Source organism: Podarcis bocagei (genome assembly GCF_964188305.1).
Source record: "Podarcis bocagei genome assembly, chromosome: 3".
Taxonomy (NCBI): domain Eukaryota; kingdom Metazoa; phylum Chordata; class Lepidosauria; order Squamata; family Lacertidae; genus Podarcis; species Podarcis bocagei.
Genome location: NC_138127.1, coordinates 88,388,324 through 88,408,409, shown reverse-complemented (window position 1 = coordinate 88,408,409; position 20,086 = coordinate 88,388,324). Strand labels below are relative to the sequence as shown.

General features: G+C 46.4%; 1 long non-coding RNA gene across 1 annotated transcript; it reads left to right on the top strand.

Annotated features, from left to right (window-relative positions):
* The first annotated feature begins 14,410 nt into the window (after positions 1-14,410).
* LOC308582746 lies at positions 14,411-19,156 on the top strand. Its single transcript, XR_014005833.1, has 2 exons — positions 14,411-14,481; positions 18,777-19,156. It is a non-coding gene; the product is annotated as an uncharacterized lncRNA (long non-coding RNA).
* The last annotated feature ends 930 nt before the right edge of the window (positions 19,157-20,086 follow it).

Genomic DNA, 20,086 nt, shown 5'->3' with positions numbered 1-20,086 from the left:
TCTAGTCTGTACTTGGATATGCTCTGTAAATGAATAAGGTGTGCCATTTGGAATGATGCACCCAAACCTATGTATTTTTTCTTTCAATGGGGAAGAATTAAGCATGTGCTCAAAACACGTGACTTCAGCAATTAATAGCATTCGCATCTGAACACTGACAATCTCCAATGAAATTTGTGAATGTCCAAAAAACTAGAAACACAGCGGTGGATGTTGTGACAGTCAGCTATGTGTGAATATCATCACCCACTAGTGAAACTAAATCTGGCAAGTGGGGAAATAAATATTTTATTTTTGGATAAATGCAGAAATGTGCCTGGGATTGTCAGCCTTCACACATCATTGTCAACAGTCACCAGATTGTGAACATTTACTGTAAAAACACACATGCACACTCACTTTTATTTTAGGAGAAGAAAATGCCAGTCTCCTCTCTGATGTAGTCGCTCACTGCTGGTTTGTTCATTGAGATGGTGTGCTCTATTTGAGTTAATCTTGGCAGTTGTACAGTCCCCTGGCTTTACAGATGAGCCAACTGCATGATTTGCTCACCGACTCTGCTCACAGCTTTTGAATTCTGCGAAGGCACCATTTGCAACAGAATAGATGGGAGTAGGGACAGTGGCTCTTTTATTATTCCATTTGAGCCGCTCAGATAATAGGCATTGATTTCGATTAACTACAGGAGACTGCAGAGAAGAAGGAAGAAATACTAGAGATGAAGTTCTGCCCAAATAGTTCCAATCTTCCCTCAATGGGCTCATTGTGTGAAGAATGGAGTTACTTGAAATCATAAGGTTCCCTGGAAATGAGAATTGTGCAGGGATATATTTCTATACAGCTGCCTTATCCCAACTCCTTACTGCGTTCTGTAAGAGGCTTAACCCCAGGAGGAAAATATGTCTGTGTTGTTGGGGGACACCATGAGATTGGCCATAGTAAGGCAGTACCATTATCAAGAACAAACCAAAATGGTGGGCAGGCTTTTGAGTTCACCAGGACTTTGCAAACGCTTTGTCAAGCAAAGTGTGTGCGTTGGGGAGCTGCCTTGGTGCTGAATTCATTAAGTCTGAATTCTTCCGGAGCCAACACAGCTCTATGTAGGCGAAAGGTTCCTTACAACCCAGCCAAGCGATTTGCTGCCAGCTGAAGACCTCTTGTATGAGCAAACCCTTTATGCACTGTCTAATCTCCTTCAGTGGAAGTGCAGTTCCTCTATTTAAGGCTGCAGACGAGCTTTAAGTGTTTTCTAAGCGTCATGGCCAAGCGTGCAATCTGGTGGAGCCATAGCCAGTGGCGGACCTTGGGGTCTCAAATTTCAGTGGCGCCCTGGGCAGCGTCAAAATTTGGTGACACCCCCCCCCTACCTCTTGCCATAGCCAACCCCAGCCCTGAAAGGTTGCATGGTATCCATGCATGGAAACACAGCTCAGTTCCATTAATGTGTCCAGGGCAGCTGTTTACCAGCTCCATCTGGTACGTAGGCTGAGACCCTATCTGCCTGCGGACTGTCTCGCCAGAGTGGTGCATGCACTGGTTATCTCCCGCTTGGACTACTGCAATGCACTCTACGTGGGGCTACCTTTGAAGGTGACTCGGAAACTACAACTAATCCAGAATGCGGCAGCTAGACTGGTGACGGCCGCCGAGACCATATAACACCGGTCTTGAAAGACCTACATTGGCTCCCAGTACGTTTCCGAGCACAATTCAAAGTGTTGGTGCTGACCTTTAAAGCCCTAAACGGCCTCGGTCCAGTATACCTGAAGGAGCGTCTCCACCCTCATCATTCTGCCCGGACGCTGAGGTCCAGCGTCGAGGGCCTTCTGGCGGTTCACTCATTGCGAGAAGCAAAGCTACAGGGAACCAGGCAGAGGGCCTTCTCGGTAGTGGCACCCGCCCTGTGGAACGCCCTTCCAGCAGATGTCAAAGTGATAAACTACCTGACATTCAGAAGACATCTTAAGGCAGCCCTGTTCAGGGAAGTTTTTAACGTGTGGTATTTTACTGTATTTCTGGTTTCTATGGAAGCCGCCCAGAGTGGCTGGGGAGGCCCAGCCAGATGGGCGGGGTATAAATAATAAATTATTATTATTATTATTATTATTATTATTATTATTATTATTATGCTTTGCTATCTTGTTTGCCAGTCTGAGCCCCTTTGAAAGGGAGGGATGAAAAGTTAACAAAGGGACGCGGGTGGTGCTGTGGGTTAAACCACTGAGCCTAGGACTTGCAGATCTGAAGGTCGGCGGTTCGAATCCCCGCGATGAGGTGAGCTCCCGTTGCTCAGTCCCAGCTCCTGCTAACCTAGCAGTTCGAAAGCACCTCAAAGTGCAAGTAGATAAATAGGTACCGCTCCAGCGGGAAGGTAAACGGCATTTCCGTATGCTGCTCTGGTTCGCCAGAAGCGGCTTAGTCATGCTGGCCACATGACCCGGAAGCTGTACGCCGGCTCCCTCAGCCAATACAGTGAGATGAGCGCCGCAACCCCAGAGTCGGCCACGACTGGACCTAATGGTCAGGGGTCCCTTTACCTTTATTAATACTAAATAATTATGCATACTGGGTATGCATGTAAAACCTCAGCCCAAAGGCGGCCCTCCAAGCCTGTTTCACTGGCCCTCAAAACTCTCCTTAGGCCACACCCCCTCCACACCCCTATTGGCCCTTCTTCATAGCCTCTTTGAGTATTCGTGTCCAGCTAGCATTCTATCAACAGGGGGGAGGATGGGAAACCTTTTGTATCCATTTTGTTTCAGGCTGAAAGAAGTGTGCAGAGCTGGTTTTTAACAGGAATAAATCACAACCACAGCGGTGCCTTGTGAGGAAATATGAAGGTTATGGAACAGAAAGGCTGGCTTGACATTCGCTGCAAGGGGTAGGTATTTCATAAGGAAAAAGAAAAGGGGGGGAAAACACCACCCAGTTTCGAGAGTGGCATTGTTCCAAGGTAAACTAGGTTAGCCTCCATTTTCTTTCCCACTTCCCTTGTACCAACACCTCCTTTCCCTCCCACCTCCCCCAAAGTGGTCTGGGAACCCAGACTGTGTTAGATCAAGGCAGACATCATGAAAAATAACCAGGACATGCCTTTTGATGTAGCTGTGACTCTTTCTGAAGCGAACAGATGCAAAGGGGAATTGCCAGCTCTCTCCGTTCCAATGGCAACAAACCTGCCTCAAGCCTGGCAGCTGGTCCTGCACCCAACGTCCGTGGCCCATCTGTAAATAAAATGCATTCAAACAAAAATACATTTCTTCTCAGCGACCTCGTGAAAGATGCCTAACTCATAAACAGAGAAAATAAAACCTTTGCTTTTAAAAAAACTGGATATAACCTATATGATTTGGGAAGGAATTCTGAAGATCAAACAGACACATGTTTATGAATGAGATGGGATATTCTTATATATGGCATGTCTGCCCAGGTAGCTCAATTGGTTAGAGCGTAGTGCTGTAAATGCCAAGGTTGCAAGTTTGATCCCCTTATGGGGCAGCTGCATTGCATGGGGTTGGACTAGATCAGTGTTTCCCAACACTGGGAAGCCCCAGGATATTCCAAGGGACCCCCAGGTGAAAAATGCATAAATGAGGGACCACAGCATGAGGTTGGAGGGCCACAGAGGGAAGTGGGAAGTGAAGGGGGGGGGGGAAATAATAATATATATATTTTAAAAGAATCTTGATTGGCTGGCTATCCACTTGGCCAATCACAAATGGGTAAGGGGGTGGCCCACCAGGGCCTAGCACTCCTTTATGCCACTTGAGTTTTCCTGGAGCAGTCCTGGTTTGTTTCCGGCGGAAGATGGCGATTGCTGAGGCTCCCGCTTTGACCATCAGAGCCCACAATCCAGAACCCCCAGTTCAGGTAAGCGCGGTGGTGGGGTGGCAATGGGTAGGGCTGAGAGAGCCAGAGCTGCTTCTTGCTGCTGCCAGTGTTGGGCCCGGTGGCAGCTTGGGCCTGACTCTGCAAGGCGCTGGGTGCAATCCAACCCAGCGCCTAGCACAGGGGTCAGCAACCTTTTTCAGCTGTGGGCCGGTCCACCGTCCCTCTAGACCATGAGGTGGGCCGGACTATATTTTTGGGGAGGAAATGAACGAATTCCTATGCCCCACAAATAACCCAGAGATGCATTTTGAATAAAAGCACACATTCTACTCATGTAAAAACACACTGATTCCCGGACCATCTGCAGGCCAGATTGAGAAAGCCTTGGGTTGCCTATCCCTGGCCTAGCAGATAAGAGCCTTTGGATGTTGCTGAGGGGCTCAGGGCCCGTCGGTAGCGGCTTTGCAACGCGTGAGGTGAAATCCACCCCAGTGCCTAGCCGAGTGGGGTCATGTGGTGCTGCTGACTTGCATCTTCCCCCCCTTCCCCCTTCTCCCTTCCCTCCCCTTCCCTTCTCACTTGTTTTCCTGTTTCGAAGAGCCCTCCTACTTTTGCCGTCAACTGAACAAAGTTCTGCTGACTTGCATCTAGTAAATAACTAAGTGTCTACTCAGAAGAAAGCCGCACTGAGTTCAGTGGGCCTTACTCCCAGGTAAGGGTGTGTGCGGCTATCATCTTTTATCTAGGCAGCCAGATGACAATATCTTTTTGCACCAGGTCAGTGAGGAGGACCACCTGCTTTTTAAAGTTCTCCTACATATACACAACTCCACGTGCCTTTTGGACTGTATCTGTAGGTTTCCCCTCCGTGTCAAATAAGTGTTGTTGACTTTTTATAATACATGGAAGATTACTCTCTCCTTCCTTGGATGTTTCTAAGCAGAGGTTGGATGGTCATCTGTCATGGATACTTTAGCTGAGATTCCTACATTGCAGGGGGCTGCACTAAAAAAATGACTCTTGGGGTCCGTTCCAGCTCTATGAGTCTATGATTCTATGTTTTTTGCTTCAACAATATTTCATTATGTTGCTGTCATTTTATGCAATTGTATTTTGTATAGATGATAAAAATGATAGATAAAGTATGTTCTGTTTCCAAACAAAACATTTAAATAGCTACCTTTCTACCGGTAGGACAAGGCGGGGTATGGCTGTAGCCCGGATTTTTGTTAGGGGTGCAGGCTTTTGCTGGAGGAGTCGAAGAACCTCATGTTTGTATTGATTTGTATTATTTTTACATTTTTAGGGGGGGCAGCTGCCCCCCTGCCCCCCTGGCTACACCCATAAGGAAGCCACAGGAAAGAAACAAGGTCAGAAGGGGGCCATGGTCAGAAAAAGGTTAGGAAGCACCGAACTAGATAAATCTCAGCGTCCCTTCCAACTCCACAATTCTGTGATTCTATCACCTTGGCCTATAAAGGACTGGATGTGGATATTGAAAAGTGATTTGTGAAGTAGAAAGTCAGGAACACAGGGAAGGCCAGTGAGGTGGAAGATGTACAGTGGTACCTCTGTTTACGAACGCTTCTGGTTACAAACGCTTCAGGTTATGAGCTCCTCTAACGCGGAAGTAGCTGCTCCTGGTTGCGAACATTGCCCCAGGATGCGAACGAAAATTGCGCACCGGGAGGCCCCATTAGCGAAAGCGTGCCTCAGGATAAGAACGGTTTCAGCTTAAGAACAGACCTCCAGAACGAATTAAGTTCATAACCAGAGGTACCACTGTATGAATCTTGTGTTGATCTGAAAATAGCTGGCTAAATATTTCCTTGCACGCCCTTAACTTCAAACAGGAGTGTGGTACAGTAGTTAGAGTACGGATGCCCATAGCCCTCCAGAGGCTGTTGCACCACATTAAAAACACGATAAAAGATCAAACATTAAAAACTTCCTTCAACAGGGCTGCTTTCAGATGTTTTCTAAAAGTCAGATAGTTGCTTATTTCCTTGACACCTGATGGGAGGGTGTTCCACAGGGCGGGCGCCACTACTGAGAAGGCCCTCTTCCTGGTTCCCTGTAACCTCACTTTTCACAGTGAGGGAACCGCCAGAAGATCCTTGGCGCTGGACCTCAGTGTCTGGGCTGAACAATGGAGGTGGAGATGCTTCTTCAGGTATACTGAGCCGTTGGCTATTCTGGCTGGGTCTGGTGGTGGCAGTTGGAGTCCAGCAACATGTTGATCACCACAAGTTCCCTGTCCCTGAATTGGACTTTCTTCTGTTTGGTTGTAAGTTGCTTTGGGCTGCCCTGGGCAATATATAGCAGCTAACAAATTCGGTTAACAACAACAACAACAACGGTTTTTTTTAAGGAAACAAATGAATTTTTGAATGCCAAACTTATTCACAAAGTAATTTTGTCCCTTTCCAAATTGGTACCACCTGCACAGGATTTACAACTGTGCCGAGGAAGCTGAGGGGAAATTATTTTGACTAGATTTTAAAAAACAAAATCCAAAACAGCATTTGCTGTTAAGAGCCTTAAGTGATGAAAGGCTATTGTCGTTTTCCGCCTCCATGAGGTTTTATATGAACAGCCCTATATGGTTCAGACAGGATATTGGTGCTGAATTCGTTAATGCCTCCAGCAACGGTAACATTCTGGAAACCGGTTTGCCTGACACCACTTTCAATAATAATATTAATAAAAACCTGCTTTGTCTTTTCCTCATTCTTTACTTCTTGTTTCGCTCAGATGAGTCAGATCTTTGAGCACTTTTAACTGCAGAAGGGGAGTGTGATGTTCCCAAGCAGTAAACAAACTTGAATGTGTACCAAATGATTCCATTTGGTTGGGAGACGTCAATGCAGTTTATCCCCCAAATCTGCCCACTTCCAATGGCTTCTTTTTGCTGAAGTCAGTAGAAATACAATGGAAGAAGGGCTGGCAATACATTTCAGCATGGTTAGGCATCTGCCAGGAGACCACAATTCAAGGCCCTAGTTACAAGAGATTCCTGGACAAGCAGCAGTGAGGAGATAGACTCGGGAGAGAGAGGAAGACCGTGTCTTGCCAAAACCCTACCACCATAAGTGGAAAAGTCTGGTTTTAACCATCAGTTCTAAAAATTGTAGCTCTGTGAAGGGAATGGGGTATCCCAGCATCCTTAGCAAATTACAGTTCCCATGATTCTTTGGGGGAAGAGCTATGACTGTTTTAAGTGGTACAATACTGTTTTAAATGTACAGTCGGGGGGGGGGGGAGTTGCTACGCCGGTGCACAGGCGCCAGAATAACTTGGGCTAGGATACGAACTGAGGCCAAATATTAGAATCATGGACTCAGTTATACAGCTGCAAATAAAATGTTTTAAGTGTGTTTTAAGTGCAATATACAATGTGACCCTAAATGGCAGTGGTGAGCTTTAAGGTAAATTCAATGTATGTTTAAAGTTGCTTTTTAAAAAAAAACACACAAAAACATTTTCAGAACTTTTTTTATTTGTGTGTAGCTTCCACCTGTATCTCATTGGTTCTCAAAGAGCTGCTGTGGCTTCTCTATTTCTGAGGGCAATTCAGGTTTGTTTGCCTTTGAAATCCTGCACTTCTTAGGGCCCTAGGACCCATACCCCTAGTTAGCCCTCAATCCGTTTTTGTTTCCATCTGCAATCAATCCATTTATAGGCAGTCCAACTCAGAGTAGACCTATCAAAGTTAACACGCAAGACTAATTTTTATTCATTAATTTCAATGGGCCTGCTTTGAGTAAGGACTTAGTCGAATGTACTAATGTGGTATCTGCTATTGATTTGTTAAAACTTGGAATTTATTTAATTTTAATTATGTTTGCTTTTGCTTGACTTGTAAGGCTATGGGCTCTCAACAAAGGGCTAAAGGTAAAGGTAAAGGACCCCTGACAGTTAAGTCCAGTTGCGGACGACTCTGGGGTTGCGGTGCTAATCTCACTTTACAGGCTGAGGGAGCCAGCGTTTGTCCGCAGACAGTTTTTCCGGGTCATGTGGACAGCATGACTAAGCTGTTTCTGGCGAAATGGAACACCAACACCAGAGCAGCGCATGGAAACACTGTTTACCTTCCCGCCATAGCGGTTCCTATTTATCTACTTGCACTTTTTGGCATACTTTCAAACTGCTAGGTTGGCAGGAGCTGGGACAGAGCAACGGGAGCTCACCCCGTGGCAGGGATTCAAACCGCGACCTTCTGATTGGCAAGCCCAAGAGGCTCAGTGGTTCAGACCACAGCGCCACCTGTACCCCTAACAAAGGGCTAAAGGGACCCCTGACCATTAGGTCCAGTCATGGACGACTCTGGGGTTGCGGCGCTCATCTCTCGGGAGCCGGCATACAGCTTCCGGGGTATGTGGCCAGCATGACAAACGAAAGCAAACAAGATGAATTTTAACAGGGAGAAATGTAAAGTATTGCACTTGGGCAAAAAAAAAAGAGAGGCACAAATACAAGATGGGTGACACCTGGCTTGAGAGCAGTACATGTGAAAAGGATCTAGGAGTCTTGGTTGACCAGAAACTTGACATGAGCCAACAGTGTGACGCGGCAGCTAAAAAAGCCAATGCTATTCTGGGCTGCATCAATAGGAGTATAGCATCTAGATCAAGGGAAGTAATAGTGCCACTGTATTCTGCTCTGGTCAGACCTCACCTGGAGTACTGTGTCCAGTTCTGGGCACCACAGTTCAAGAAGGACACTGACAAACTGGAACGTGTCCAGAGGAGGGCAACCAAAATGGTCAAAGGCCTGGAAACGATGCCTTATGAGGAACGGCTAAGGGAGCTGGGCATGTTTAGCCTGGAGAAGAGGAGGTTAAGGGGTGATATGATAGCCATGTTCAAATATATAAAAGGATGTCACATAGAGGAGGGAGAAAGGTTGTTTTCTGCTGCTCCAGAGAAGCGGACACGGAGCAATGGATCCAAACTACAAGAAAGAAGATTCCACCTAAACATTAGGAAGAACTTCCTGACAGTAAGAGCTGTTCGACAGTGGAATTTGCTGCCAAGGAGTGTGGTGGAGTCTCCTTTTTTGGAGGTCTTTAAGCAGAGGCTTGACAACCATATGTCAGGAGTGCTCTGATGGTGTTTCCTGCTTGGCAGGGGGTTGGACTCGATGGCCCTTGTGGCCTCTTCCAGCTCTATGATTCTATGACTAAGCTGCTTCTGGCAAACCAGAGCAGCGCACGGCACGCCGTTTACCTTCCCACCGGAGCAGTACCTATTTATCTACTTGCACTTTGACGTGCTTTCGAATTGGCAGGAGCAGGGACCGAGCAACAGGAGCTCACTCTGTCGCGGGGATTTGAACCGCCGACCTTCTGATCGGCAAGCCCTAGGCTCTGTCTCTAGGCATCTAGGCATCCATTAAAGAGGAATAGATTTTAAATTATAATGAAGGAATGCCTACTTACGCACTGTGATTAACTTCAGAGGCACCCCTCTGAATACCTCTACCACCTGAGGTGAGGTGTCTGAGGAAGAGATCCAGTGATGACTGATCCCTCAGGGCAAATGGGGGATTTCCCCACTGACCTCAGGCTGACCAGCCAGCTCCCAGCTGCCTGCCTTCTTACAACCAGTGTTGGCAGGTGGTACTGGCTGTTCCTCCTCCTTAGTCTCAGTGTTGCCTTGGTAGAACTCAACAGGGAAGGGGACAAACCTAGAATGAGTTGGCTCCAGCTTCTGTTGGTCACCCTGGGTCATGAACTGGCTGGACACAGAGGAATGGTGAGAAACACCAGCTGGAGAACCCACAGGGGAAGAAGGCTCAGAGCCAGGTCACTGGTGTTGGGACAATAACCGACGAGTAGTTAGAGGGAGAAAAGCGAGAAGACTGGGAGGAGGAGGAGGAGGTGTTGGAAGCTGAAGAGGCAACACGGCTTAGTGAGCAGGGAGAGTCTGTGGCAGAGAGAAATCTAGAAGGAGAAGGAGAAGTGGAAGCAGGACAGGAAGGAGGCCAAGGATCGGAGATGAGTCCTGCTGGTCAAGAAGACAGGGTGTCTCCCTCTCTTGCTGCAACAAGCTCCCTTCCCCCGTGGTTTCCCAGAACCAGAAGTGGCATGAAGTTATTGTTGTTGTTTAGTCATTTAGTCGTATCCGACTCTTCATGACCCATGGACCAGAGCACGCCAGGCACTCCTGTCTTCCACTGCTTCCCGCAATTTGGTCAAACTCATGCTGGTAGCTTTGAGAACACTGTCCAACCATCTCAGCCTCTGTCGCCCCCTTCTCCTTGTGCCCTCCATCTTTCCCAGCATCAGGGTCTTTTCCAGGGAGTCTTCTCTTCTCATGAGGTGGCCAAAGTATTGGTGCCTCAGCTTCAGGATCTGTCCTTCCAGTGAGCACTCAGGGCTGATTTCCTTCAGAATGGATAGGTTTGATCTTCTTGCAGTCCATGGGACTCTCAGGAGTCTCCTCCAGCACCATAATTCAAAAGCATCAATTCTGTGGCGATCAGCCTTCTTTATGGTCCAGCTCTCACTTCCATACATCACTACTGGGAAAAATACATCCATACATCACTACTGGTATGAAGAGGGATGAGCAGAGGCAGCCATGTTGACAGAGTCCGAGATTGCTTGGGAAGGAGGAGGAGATTTAGGCAGCTGTGGGAGGGCAGAGATCTTCAGCCTCTACCTTCAGACCTACTGAGAAGAGATGCTGTGCTCATTAGGCCTGGCTCCCCTGAGCAGGCCTTTTTTTTGCTAATAAAGAGTTAACTTCACATACTCTGTGTGATTTATTGCTGGCTGGCTCCCTGACACCCTGCTCCACTAGTTCCAATAGGTACAAGCCACCACTGGCCTTCTTTGTTGTGGCACCCCATTGGTGGAGCTCTCTTGCTGGGAAGGCTCTCCAGGCTGCATCCAAATAGGGTCCCACTTGTGTATGTGACCTACGAAGAATTATGCACTAGGTTACTGTCCACGCTGAGGTGTTTGAATGTATTTATTTAACTGAATAAAGAATTCTTTGCTCTTTTATGAAAAGCGACGGGGGCGATTTTATTCCTTTTTTTCAGCTCGCATACTTAAAAGCTTCTTTCAGGTCAGATCCGGGAAGCAGTGAGACACGGCTGGTGGTCTCGAGTGAAGTCCCAAGTGGATGCTTCTGCACATCTCAAAGCCGCCACATGATCTGGCAGAACTCACCTGGTCTGATACTTTTAGTTAGTGCCAAGGAGTGGATTAGGACTGGTAAACAGCTGGGATTTTGCAGGTCAGGAGAGAAGCAACAGAGGAAACAGCCACACAGTGCCTGCCTATACTGAACTTCTTAAACTTCCTAACATTAGTAGCCTCTTTCAGAAACTCTGCATACACTCAGGCTGGAGACAGACATGAGTTTTTAAAGAGAGTATCAAAGGTGGTATACTAGAGGCAAGCATGTCTTGCAGCACTTACAGGTTTTGCAGATGGTCATAATGCTTCAAAAACCTGGGCCGGCCGACAAGGATGATAAGCGGAAGTCTTTCCTGGATCTCAAACAAAGACCTTTCTCATCCTCTGCTGCCTTGCCTAGCTATATATATATATATTACATTCAGATTACCGGTATATCTCACCTTTTTCTCCAAGGAGCTCAAAGGTGGTGTCCATGATTCTCCTCTGTCAGTGTGGTGTAGTGGTTAAGAGCGGTGGACTCGTAATCTGGTGAACTGGGTTCGCATCTCTGCTCCTCCACCTGCAGCTGCTGGGTGACCTTGGGCTAGTCACACTTCTCTGAAGTCTCTCAGCCTCACCTCACAGAGTGTTTGTTGTAGGGGAGGAAGGGACAGTTAGCTGGTTTGAGACTCCTTCAGGTAGTGATAAAGCGGGATATCAAGTCCAAACTCCTCCTCCTCCTCCTCCTCCTCCTCCTCTTCTTTTTCTTTTTTTCCCCCTTCTTCTTCTTCCCCATCAATTAATTCTCACAACATCCTGTGAGGTAGGCTAGGCTGAGAGGCAGGGAGGGGCCCAAGATCACTACTTCAGCGTGGTGAACCAGTCATACTCCCCTAAGTCTTCCTCTGATGACTAATTTCAGTTTTCCTCCCTTTCTCATAACACTTCTCATAACCTTGTGGTCCCCCAGTGAAGCTGAATGTTGGAAGAAGACCAAGGGCAGATGAGAGAAAGGACTTCTTCCAAGCAGCACATAGCAAACTGTGGAACTCAAGTCAGGTGAAAACACCCCTTGCATCACCTTCATTGTGTAATTCAGAGTGCGCACACAGGCGCAGTGCACCTCTGGTGCGGAGAAGGTGACCAGATAACAGTTTTTCTTCCTCTCTCATAATACTAGAACTCATGGACATCCAGTAGAGCTAAATGTTTGAAGATTTAGGACAGGTCAAAGATAGTACTTTTTCACACGGTGCGTAGATAGACCTTGGAACACTCTGCCACAAGTGGCCGTGATGGCCACCAACTTAAAGGTAAAGGTAAAGGGACCCCTGGCCATTAGGTCCAGTTGTGGCCGACTCTGGGGTTGCGGCGCTCATCTCGCTTTATTGGCTGAGGGAGCCGGCGTACAGCTTCCGGGTCATGTGGCCAGCATGACTGAGCTGCTTCTGGCAAACCAGAGTAGTGCACGGAAACGCCATTTACCTTCCCGCCGGAGCGGTACCTATTTATCTACTTGTACTTTGACGTGCTTTCGAACTGCTAGGTTGGCAGGAGCTGGGACTAAGCAACGGGAGCTCACCCTGTCGTGAGGGATTCAAACCGCTGACCTTCTGATCGACAAGTCCTAGTCTCTGTGGTTTAACCCACAGCGCCACCCGCGTCCAACTTGGGAGGCTTTAAAAGAGATTGAGACAGATTCATGGAGGAGAGGGATGTCAGCAGCTACTAGCCATGATGACTATGGGGAGAGTGCTTGGGACCAGCTTGCGGGTTTCCCACAGGCATCTTGGTGGCCACTGAGAGAACAGGATGCTGGTCCGGCCTGATCCCTCAGCCTGATCCAGCAAGCTCTTATGTCCTTAGTTTTGTTCCTAACCCTACTGAATTGTACAGGGGCAGCCGTGAGAATCCAACACAATAACGACACCAGTCCTTCTTAGCCATCTGTGGTTTGCAGACTGGGAATGGTCGAACTAACTACGCAAACTCATCAGTTTTTTTTTTAAAAGACCCTTTTGCTTGCTTCAAGGAGCATTCGATTGGGGTTGTTTCAAATTAGACCAAGAACTCTCTGTGAACCCAGTACTATTCCTCCAGTTAGGATAACTTGGTGTGTTTTTACCTCCCTAATTTTATTGGAATCGGCATAAAGAGGACACTCAAGTTGCTTCGTGCAAGAGACATTCTGCCTATTAAAACCAGGTTATCATAAATCAGCATGTGCTACTGAAGCTAAGTCGCCAAACACGTTGAAACTCAAAGAATCCATTCAGAGCTGTGTCCTTGCAGAGCCGTGGCAATATATGCTTCCCAGGACCTTGTTTACTGGTGAATTCCATTTCCCCAGATGTGTGCGAGTTTCGAGGATATGAAATTCTGAACAGGGGGGATGGAGAATAATAACTTGTTTGTCCAATCTGCGGAGGGCTGCTCGGTGAGATCAGGCTGAGACATTTGAAGAGGTCCATTGCTGTCTGCTCATCTCTAAGCAAATAGCTTAGGACATTAATGGAAAAATTTCACCGTAAATTCTGCCCTCCAGCATCTCCTTTGGCTCTCGGGAACTCAAAGGGAAATGAAAATTAGCACATCCTGGTAAACATCTCCTGAGCGGTCATTTAGTTCTGGACAGGTATCACATCACAGTGTGCACAACCCACCAGCAGCACAAATAATAGCAAGGGACAAGTCTAGCCTTCTGTTTATGCTAGAGATTGGCTAGATTTTGTCAGGATTCTGGAAGAACCCAGAAAGCATGGTTTATTTGGTGGCTCCACGGACTGCTCCAGCAATATAGCTGAGTTGGTTAGAGCGTTGTGCTGATGACACCAAGGTTGCAGATTTGATCCACGTATGGGGGCAGCTGCATGTTCCTGCTTTGCAGGGGGTTGGACTAGATGATCCTCAGGGTCCCTTCCAACTTTACAATTATATTATTGGTCCCATATTGTGTACTTTATATGCATCTTGCTGCAGTGCTGCCTGCTGTCCCAATAATTTCACTGCTTTGTGTGCGTTCCCTATTGAAGTGAATGGGCAGGAAGGTTGTGACACATTGAAGCACACTATGGAGGATCTGGATTGGGTGAATGAACATGCCTGAAATCATGATGGTGATTATCATGAGAAAAGAGATCCTGTACGTAATTAACAGCTACTCTTGGAGGATATATGGAGGCCTAGAAGTTGGTTATCCACCCTCCCTTAGGGAGCTCAACTCCTGCTGAGATTGTCCAAGTGTCTATCTTCATCAACACAATTAAAAAATTCTCCTGCACTAACAAGGGCCTGTCCCCAAGAGGAAGCTATTTAGCAGCCTGGTAATTTTAGCGACGACCTTGTGTTGATTACAAGTTGCTATATTAGTAAATCCTTTCTGAAAGGCAGCTGTTGTTTTGGCATTAACTCCTTGACTCCTAATCAGCTGTTTGTTTACTAAATCCCAAGGCAATTAAAAAAAGGATCCCTATGTCAAGACTACGCTGGTCTGGTCGGTGAATGCTTCCACAACAGAGGTATATTCATGAGAAATCTTATAAGGGAGAAGGCGGTTAGACCCAATCCAGAAAGTTGTAAGTGGCAAGGGAATGGCAATCAATTTGCAATTCCTTTGCTTATAAGCAGTAATTCTGTAGATAGGTCTGTGTTGGGACCCATATGGGAATTCTGTAGGATTCCCATGTGCCCCCTTCATTAGTGACACAAGAAGATTTAAAATATGTGCAGAAAAACAATATAATGGACCCTATAAATAGTAGTATACCCAGTCCTGTTTTTTAAGAAAAAGGGGTGCCAAAGCTCACCATGAACACCTCCCTTGTGCTCTTAAAATGGCAATGGTGCACACCTGAGAGGTGCCTTAACTGAATTTTGGCAGGTTCTGGCTAAAAAATAAAAAGCCCTGAGTATATCTTCAACATCTCTCCAAAGCATTTTTGATGGCTTTTTAATGGTTGCCCCTCTTGATTTCCTGTTGTAAAATATATAAAGTGTGGTTAAAATTCACACAATGAAGTAAAGTTGCCAACCAATCCGAAACATACACTTCCCGGTGATGGCAACTTCCTCTCGCTCCCAGCTTTGAGGAAGGTTGCCTCAAATAAAGCAAGGGGCAAGGTCATTTTTCCCTCTACCTATTTCCCAGAACCCCCACCCCCAAACTGCACACATTAGGTGAATAGACAGCTATGTACTGGTCTATGTCCTCAGATATGTCAGAAACCACCGGTTTCACCACTGGGTCTACAAATAAAGAGAGAAGACTACAAAGGATAGGCTTTGCCCTTGGGCCTTCCAAATTACGTTCCTGCCAGGTGTTGCCCAAACCGTGAGACCTTCTTCTCCACAGCTATCATGGTTATATAGCTTTGGACCTGCTCCGTACTTCATCCCTCGGATACAAGTGGTTCTGCCCAGAGGCACTGGCCACTTCCAAGAAGATTTGGGATCCAGAATGGCAAAACAGCAACCCTGATCTTAGAGTGCTAAACAGCAGAACAGGTGCATAAATCTGCCTCCTTTTCTGGTCCACCTGAGGCCAAGATCTCAGTGTGCCTAACTAACAGTAGGCCCTGTGGAAACTGGACACTGAACCAGAGCTCAAATGTCCCAATGTGGCAAAGGCATAAGGCCACAATGGCTCCTCTCTCCTGACCCCTTCCTTAATCACTGTGGATTCCATGACACTAGCTGAAATTCCCTCTTGTACAAAATTATTTAAGGTGCTCTTCATTTCCGGTAGGCCACTCTAGCAGGAGCAACATCCTCCTCGTCTTCTGCTCGACTGAAATATTTGCAACACAATCCAATGCATGTTTACTTGGAAGTAGGTTGTGTATAGGACTGAAATGTTAAGATCTATCTAGTGTCTTGGTTGCAAGTGACAACACTTTGGAAGGCTTTGGCAGTATTGTGTGTGTGGGGGGGGGGAGAGTGCTATGTTGTTCTTTCTTACTTTCCTATATTGGACAAAAGCTGTGCCCAGATTGCTTGGGAACTCCAGTTTGGCCGCTCCATTGCTGTCACTCAGAGGCATCTTTAGCCTCATAATCATCTGAGGCATACCAACATTTTTGCTATTTGACGGCCACCCAAAAAGCAAATCAACGGGGTGGGATTCAAACAGCAGAGTCTTCTAGGTGCAACGCTCAACATATTATCTTCTGGACCACCCTGGCAATGATGTTTATGATGCAAGTGTATGATTACATTAAATATATAACTCAGAATGTATACATCTCTTGTGAGAAATACAACTTTCCATAGCCTGATTTATGTCTATTTACAGTGGTTGCATCTGCACTTTTGCACTTCTCTCCAGCATTGCTGATTGTGGGTTGTTGTTTTTTTCAAACCCTGAGGATTGTCGCTAAGTCATTACTCAGCGTAGACCCACTGAAATGTAATGAGCAGGAGTAACTTAAGGCCATTGATTTCATTGGGTCGATTCTGAGTGTGACTTACCTAATGACAACCCTAAAAGACATATAGCTGAAGTTGGAGGCTGACTCAGGGGCCTTCCAGGCATCCTACTAAATGAGAAGAGGTTAGATTATATTTTTGCAAGCCACCCCAATCTGTTGCAAGATTCCAGAGGTTACAGGCACTTACTCAGAGTTTGGTTTCCTCAGAACGATGGACAATGGAGACTGTGGTGTCTTTGTGAAATATGGTTTGTTTACACACATATATAACCTGAGCCTATGATGGCGGGGCTCACAGCATTAAGGCCTTGTTTCTCCAATAGCCCCACAGCCTTGGATTCAAACAGAAATCAAGCATGTCTCTCCTTCACAGGCTTCTGCCTGCCTCCTGCTGCTCCTAGGTCACACACACAACACAGCGCTGGCTTTTGTCCTTCTAACTGATAGCCAGTAGAGGGCCCACCCATTTGTCTTCTGGCACGGAGCCACTTCCTTTGTTACCTTAAGGACCCATATTGTTGTTGTTTAGTTGTTTAGTTGTGTCCGACTCTTCATGACCCCATGAACCAGAGCATGCCAGGCACTCCTGTCTTCCACTGCCTCCCGCAGTTTGGTCAAACTCATGCTGGTAGCTTCGAGAACACTGTCCAACCATCTCAGCCTCTGTCGTCCCCTTCTCCTTGTGCCCTCCATCTTTCCCAGCATCAGGGTCTTTTCCAGGGAGTCTTCTCTTCTCATGAGGTGGCCAAAGTATTGGTGCCTCAGCTTCAGGATCTGTCCTTCCAGTGAGCACTCAGGGCTGATTTCCTTCAGAATGGATAGGTTTGATCTTCTTGCAGTCCATGGGACTCTCAGGAGTCTCCTCCAGCACCATAATTCAAAAGCATCAATTCTTTGGTGAACAGCCTTCTTTATGGTTCAGCTCTCACTTCCATACATCACTACTGGGAAAAACATAGCTTTAACTATACGGACCTTTGTTGGCAAGGTGATGTCTCTGCTTTTTAAGATGCTGTCTAGGTTTGTCATTGCTTTCCTCCCAAGAAGCAGGCATCTTTTAATTTCGTAACTGCTGTCACCATCTGCAGTGATCATGGAGCCCAAGAAAGTAAACTCTTTCACTGCCTCCATTTCTTCCCCTTCTATTCTTCCCCTTCTATTCTAAGGACCCATACTTAGGCCATTACTTAGGCCTGGCTAGTCCAACAATTGAACCCTTGCTGGATCCAGGAATTAAGAGGGACCTAGGCCCACGCAAACTCACAACACTATCCAGTCTTTATTGAGCACTCATCCCGATTTGTTTGCAGGGTTATATGGCAAAGAATGAGGATTCGTCCTGTATTCATCCCTGATTTGCTTGTGGGGTGTTATGAGCCTTCCAGTTAGTCATTCAAGACAATCCCCATCGCTTTCCAAACTGGAAAAAACTCCAATTCTTCTTTTTTAAAGTGGATTTCCTGCACTAGGGGGACGGAGCCCTTTAATTCAGTTTACGTGTGCAAACCCAACCTTCTTGCTTGAATCCCACAAAATAGTGATAAACAGGAGGCGTCCTCTGAGTCAGTCTTGAAGGATTACCTCACTTTACTCAGATAATGCACCACAAAAGGCCTCAGAATAGGAGTCCCCTTACGTAGTATGGACATCTTCAGTATAGTGTAACGGAAAGCCTAACTCCAGAAGTGCCAGCTCCAGAATACTTTCTCAGGTTTAAAGGGTGTTTCCAGAGAGTGTTCCCAGCTTCTATACTAGCCCTACAGCACCCTGCCTAGTTCCAGAGCCTGCCCACATGATAATAATAATAATAATTTATTATTATTTATACCCCGCCCATCTGGCTGGGCCTCCCCAGCCACTCTGGGTGGCTTCCATAAAAACCAAAAATACAGTAAAATATCACACGTTAAAAACTTCCCTGTTTATCGCTTTGACATCTGGTGGGAGGGCGTTCCACAGGGAGGGCGCCACTACCGAGAAGGCCCTCTGCCTGGTTCCCTGTAGCTTTGCTTCTCGCAATGAGGGAACTGCCAGAAGGCCCTCGGCGCTGGACCTCAGCGTCCGGGCAGAATGATGGGGGTGGAGACGCTCCTTCAGATATACTGGACCGAGGCCGTTTAGGGCTTTAAAGGTCAGCACCAACACTTTGAATTGTGCTCGGAAACGTACTGGGAGCCAATGTAGGTCTTTCAAGACCGGTGTTATATGGTGTTACATGACACACATGTCAGATGACTAATATATGCATGTGTCATATGATGCCTATGCAAGTCATCAGTCAGCTCACAGGGTTGCATCACGACTGTGCAAAAGGCCTTGGACTATTCCAGGGGATCAGTTTACAATGCAAGGAATGTTTGGTTGTTGTTAGTCATTTCTTCTTGCAGGAGAATTCAGACTTTTCCTTCAGGTAGCGCTTCAAAGTGGACTTGGACCAGAGAGAAGTGGGTCCAGATTTCCAGCAAACATGGCAGGAGAAGACTTCCAGGAATGCTGGAGAGCTGCTGTCAGTCTGTGTAGAAGACAGTAAAGTTGAATTTATAAAATCCACCCTTTCCAAAATCATATGAGAACCGAAACACAGCTTATTCTTCCATCAAAATTGCACACGTCTGAATTTTGCAATGCAGTTCTCCAAACAAGGAATGTTTACAAAGACGTATATATTAGGGGGAAATGTGCATTTAAAAATCAGTGGAAAAGAACAGACAAAATGTATTATATTATGAGAAATTGCTAGCAAAAATGTATACATTATTCAAACCTTTTTAATGTTAGATGTTTCACTGTGGTTTTTTATATTCTGTTTTTTATAGTCTGTGGGAAGCCACCCAGAGGGCAGGGTATTATTATTATTATTATTATTATTATTATTATTATTATTATTATTATTTTATTAAAAATGTGTTTCTGAGGAGAAATTCACACTAACATGCTGAAGAATTTACATGGAGATAGTGTGGGGAGACACTGTTTTTAAGCTTCTACGTGCCACATCTGATCCCCCATGTAGGTAAAAGGTAAAGGTCCCCTGGACAGTTCAGTCCAAGGTGACAATGGGGTTGCGGCGCTCATCTTGCTTTCAGGCTGAGGGAGACGGTGTTTGTCCACAGACAGCTTTCCAGGTCATGTGGCCAGCATGACTAAACCGCTGCTGACGCAATGGGACTCTGTGACGAGTGCCAGAGCGCACAGAAATGTTTTTTACCTTCCTTCCACAGCAGTACCTATTTATCTACTTGCACTGGTGTGCTTTCGAACTGCTAGGTTGGCAGGAGCTGGGACAGAGCAACGGGAGCTCACCCCGTCGCAGGGATTCGAACCACCAACCTTCTGATCGGCAAGCCCAAGAAGCTCAGTGGTTTAGACCACAGCACCACCCAATATAAATGTGTCTCATAGCCACAGACAGAACTTTTATATCACCTACATCATTTCAAGCCCAATATTTTTCAGTTAACTGAATCTACACATTTAGCTTCAAGTCATTATTTGGCTATGCGGGCCAAATGTCTGTACGAACCCGATAGAGCTCCTAAGTCTACACATAGGATAACTCAGTAGGTTAAGAGTGTGGTGCTGATAATGCCAAGGTTGCAGGTTCAATCCTGTATGGTGGCAGCTGCAGGGGGTTGGATTAGATGCTCCTCAGGGGCCCTTCCAACTCTACAATTCTTTGATTCGAACCCTGTTTTGT